The sequence below is a fragment of the Melanerpes formicivorus genome, unplaced genomic scaffold (assembly GCF_026170545.1).
Source record: "Melanerpes formicivorus ecotype bairdi unplaced genomic scaffold, bMelFor1.0.p_v2 SCAF_734, whole genome shotgun sequence".
NCBI classification, from domain to species: domain Eukaryota; kingdom Metazoa; phylum Chordata; class Aves; order Piciformes; family Picidae; genus Melanerpes; species Melanerpes formicivorus.
Genome location: NW_027143086.1, coordinates 1 through 5,000, shown reverse-complemented (window position 1 = coordinate 5,000; position 5,000 = coordinate 1).

Here is a 5,000-nt window from a genome sequence, read left to right as displayed (position 1 = left end):
CTACTCGCCCAGGGAGAGCACGTCTACTCGCCGAGGGAGAGCACGTCTACTCGCCCAGGGAGAGCACGTCTACTCGCCCAGGGAGAGCACGTCTACTCGCCGAGGGAGAGCACGTCTACCTCCCGGCTGAGGGAGAGCACGGTGGGGGGGGACAAAGACAGGCGGCAGCAGCTTCGGTGAACGTCACCCGGGAGGCGACCGGGGGTGTCCCGGGGCTGTCCCGGGAAGCCGGCGTCCGGCACAGGGAACCGTCAGCTGCCGGACCGGGGCGAATCCCCGCGGCCACGGCAGGGGTGGGGGCTCGAAGACAGCCGGCAGCCGCTTCGGTGAACGTCACCCGGGAGGAGACTGGGGCCCTCCCGGGACCGTCCCGGGAAGACGACGTTCGGCACGAGATCCCGGCCGCGGCCGGACCGGCTCGAAGCCTCGCGGTCCCGGCAGCAGCCGGAGCCGCTCGCCGCCTCGGGCTCCCGGCCCCCTACAGATCCGGCGACTCGTTCGCGGGCGGCGGGGGGAGGCAGTGGAGGGGGTGCGGGGAGAAGCGGCAGCGGAGGCGGAGGGGGGGGGGGCTCGAAGACAGCCGGCAGCCGCTTCGGTGAACATCACCCAGGAGGCGATCGGGGCCGTCTCGGGGCCGTCCCGGGATGCCGGCTTCCGGCACGGGGTCCCGGCCGCGGCCGGACCGGCTCGTATCCCCGCGGCTCCGGTAGGGGGGGGGGGGGGCTCGAAGACAGCCGGCAGTCGCCTCGGTGAACGTCACCCGGCCGGCGACCACGGCCGTTCCGGGGCCGTCCCGGGAAGCCTGCGACAGGCACGGGGTCCCAGCCGCGGCCGGACCGACTCGAAGCCCCGCGGCCCCGGCACGGGGGAGGCCCAAAGACTGGCGGCAGCCGCTTCGCTGAACGTCACCCGGCCGGCGACCGGGGCCGTCCCGGGGCCGTCCCGGGATGCCGGCTTCCGGCACGGGGTCCCGGCCGCGGCCGGACCGGCTCGAAGCCCCGCGGTCCCGGCAGCAGCCGGAGCCGCTCGCCGTTCGGGCTCCCGGCACCCTACGGATCCGGCGACTCGTTCGCCGGCGGCGGGGGGAGGCAGTGGAGGGGGTGCGGGCAGAAGCGGCAGCGGAGGCGGAGGCGGGGGGGGGCTCGAAGACAGCCGGCAGCCGCTTCGGTGAACGTCACCCAGGAGGCGATCGGGGCCGTCCCGGGGCCGTCCCGGGATGCCGGCTTCCGGCACGGGGTCCCGGCCGCGGCCGGAGCGGCTCGAAGCCCCGCGGTCCCGGCAGCAGCTGGAGCCGCTCGCCGTTCGGGCTCCCGGCACCCTACGGATCCGGCGACTCGTTCGCGGGCGGGGGGGGGGAGGCAGTGAAGGAGGTGCGGGCAGAAGCGGCAGCGGAGGCGGAGGGGGGGGGGGGTGCTCGGAGACAGCCGTCAGCCGCTTCGGTGAACGTCACCCGGGAGGCGACCGGGACCGGCCCGGGAAGCCATCGTCCGGCCCCGGATCCCGGCCGCGGCCGGACCGGCTCGAATCCCCGCGGCCCCGGCACGGGGGAGGCCCAAAGACTGGCGGCAGCCGCTTCGGTGAACGTCACCCGGCCGGCGACCGGGGCCGTCCCGGGGCCGTCCCGGGATGCCGGCTTCCGGCACGGGGTCCCGGCCGCGGCCGGACCGGCTCGAATCCCCGCGGCCCCGGCACGGGGGAGGCCCAAAGACTGGCGGCAGCCGCTTCGCTGAACGTCACCCGGCCGGCGACCGCGGCCGTTCCGGGGCCGTCCCGGGAAGCCTGCGACAGGCACGGGGTCCCGGCCTCGGCCGGACCCGCACTGGGTGCCGCCGCCTCGGGCTCTCGGGACGGTATGGATCCGCCGACTCGTTCGCCGGCAGCGGGGGGAGGCAGTGGAGGCGGTGCGGGGAGAAGCGGCAGCGGAGGCGGAGGGGGGGGGGGCTCGAAGACAGCCGGCAGCCGCTTCGGTGAACGTCACCCAGGAGGCGATCGGGGCCGTCCCGGGGCCGTCCCGGGATGCCGGCTTCCGGCACGGGGTCCCGGCCGCGGCCGGACCGGCTCGTATCCCCGCGGCTCCGGCAGGGGGGGGGGGGGCTCGAAGACAGCCGGCAGTCGCCTCGGTGAACGTCACCCGGCCGGCGACCGCGGCCGTTCCGGGGCCGTCCCGGGAAGCCTGCGACAGGCACGGGGTCCCAGCCGCGGCCGGACCGACTCGAAGCCCCGCGGCCCCGGCACGGGGGAGGCCCAAAGACTGGCGGCAGCCGCTTCGGTGAACGTCACCCGGCCGGCGACCGGGGCCGTCCCGGGGCCGTCCCGGGATGCCGGCATCCGGCACGGGGTCCCGGCCGCGGCCGGAGCGGCTCGAAGTCCCGCGGTCCCGGCAGCAGCCGGAGCCGCTCGCCGTTCGGGCTCCCGGCACCCTACGGATCCGGCGACTCGTTCGCCGGCGGCGGGGGGAGGCAGTGGAGGGGGTGCGGGCAGAAGCGGCAGCGGAGGCGGAGGGGGGGGGGGCTCGAAGACAGCCGGCAGCCGCTTCGGTGAACGTCACCCGGCCGGCGACCGGGGCCGTCCCGGGGCTGTCCGGGGATGCCGGCTTCCGGCACGGGGTCCCGGCCGCGGCCGGAGCGGCTCGAATCCCCGCGGTCCCGGCAGCAGCCGGAGCCGCTCGCCGTTCGGGCTCCCGGCACCCTACGGATCCGGCGACTCGTTCGCCGGCGGCGGGGGGAGGCAGTGGAGGGGGTGCGGGGAGAAGCGGCAGCGGAGGCGGAGGGGGGGGGGGGGCTCGAAGACAGCCGGCAGCCGCTTCGGTGAACGTCACCCGGGAGGCGACCGGGACCGGCCCGGGAAGCCATCGTCCGGCCCGGGATCCCGGCCGCGGCCGGACCGGCTCGAATCCCCGCGGCCCCGGCACGGGGGAGGCCCAAAGACTGGCGGCAGCCGCTTCGCTGAACGTCACCCGGCCGGCGACCGGGGCCGTCCCGGGGCCGTCCCGGGATGCCGGCTTCCGGCACGGGGTCCCGGCCGCGGCCGGACCGGCTCGAATCCCCGCGGTCCCGGCAGCAGCCGGAGCCGCTCGCCGTTCGGGCTCCCGGCACCCTACAGATCCGGCGACTCGTTCGCCGGCGGCGGGGGGAGGCAGTGGAGGGGGTGCGGGCAGAAGCGGCCGCGGAGGCGGGGGGGGGGGGGGGGGCTCGAAGACAGCCGTCAGCCGCTTCGGTGAACGTCACCCGGGAGGCGACCGGGACCGGCCCGGGAAGCCATCGTCCGGCCCCGGATCCCGGCCGCGGCCGGACCGGCTCGAAGCCCCGCGGCCCCGGCACGGGGGAGGCCCAAAGACTGGCGGCAGCCGCTTCGCTGAACGTCACCCGGCCGGCGACCGGGGCCGTCCCGGGGCCGTCCCGGGATGCCGGCTTCCGGCACGGGGTCCCGGCCGCGGCCGGACCGGCTCGAATCCCCGCGGTCCCGGCAGCAGCCGGAGCCGCTCGCCGTTCGGGCTCCCGGCACCCTACGGATCCGGCGACTCGTTCGCCGGCGGCGGGGGGAGGCAGTGGAGGCGGTGCGGGGAGAAGCGGCAGCGGAGGCGGAGGGGGGGCGGGGGGGGACGATAGTGGCGGGGGGCGGGGGGTGCTCGAAGGCAGCCGGCAGCCAGTTCGGTGAACATTCGCCGGGGCGGGGGGGCGACCTGTCCGTGCCCGGGGCAGCCCCGGGAAGCCGGCAGCCAGCACGGGGTCCCGGCAGCACCTGTTCCCTGCCCTGGGACTTGCCGTGCCCGGCGGCCGGTTGCCGGGTGGGGGGAGCGATGAGAGGCGGGGCGCAGCGGCCGGGGCAGCGCCGGGCCGCAGCGGGGGGCTGGGCGGGTGGGGTAGGCGTCGAGCGGCAAGCCCTCGGCTGCAGCGAATGTTCGGCGGTGCGGGGCGGGGGGGGGACGGGACGACACGTTGGGGGCGCCGAGTCCGAGCCACCCCCGGCCCCAGGGGCGGCCAGAGGGGGAGGCCGGTGCCTGGCCCTGGGAGCTGCTGGGCGCCGGATGGCCGAGGGTGCGTCAGAAGCCGCCCGAGCGGTCGAGCAGGTCCTCCAGAAAGGCCTAGGGTGGCTTCGAGGGCCCCGGGAGCAGTCGAGGGAGGCCTCCAGGCAGGTCTGGAGTGGATGGGAGGCCTTCCAAAGCAGACAAGGGAGGCTGCCAGCGGGGCCTAGGCTGGCACTGCAGCCTGTAAATGGTTGGGGGGGGGGCCTCTGGTGCGGCCTGGAGTCTCTGGGTGGCGTCCAGAGAGGTGCAAAAGATCCTCTGGTGCGGCCTGGGGTGGCGGAGAAGCCTGCAGAGCGTGCGGGGGAGGCTTCTGGTGCGGCCTGGGGTGGGTCGGAAGCCTGCAGAGCGTGCGGGAGAGGCTTCTGGTGCGGCCTGGGGTGGCTGAGAAGCCTGCAGAGCGTGCGGGAGAGGCTTCTGCTGCGGCCTGGGGTGGCTGAGAAGCCTGCAGAGCGTGCGGGAGAGGCTTCTGCTGCGGCCTGGGGTGGCTGAGAAGCCTGCAGAGCGTGCGGGGGAGGCTTCTGTTGGGGCCTGGGGTGGGTCAGAAGCCTACAGAGCGTGCGGGGGAGGCTTCTGGTGCGGCCTGGGGTGGGTCGGAAGCCTGCAGAGCGTGCGGGAGAGGCTTCTGTTGGGGCCTGGGGTGGCTGAGAAGCCTGCAGAGCGTGCGGGGGAGGCTTCTGCTGCGGCCTGGGGTGGCTGAGAAGCCTGCAGAGCGTGCGGGAGAGGCTTCTGCTGCGGCCTGGGGTGGCTGAGAAGCCTGCAGAGCGTGCGGGGGAGGCTTCTGGTGCGGCCTGGGGTGGCTGAGAAGCCTGAAGAGCGTGCGGGAGAGGCTTCTGGTGCGGCCTGGGGTGGCTGAGAAGCCTGCAGAGCGTGCGGGGGAGGCTTCTGTTGGGGCCTGGGGTGGCTGAGAAGCCTGCAGAGCGTGCGGGGGAGGCTTCTGCTGCGGCCTGGGGTGGCTGAGAAGCCTGCAGAGCGT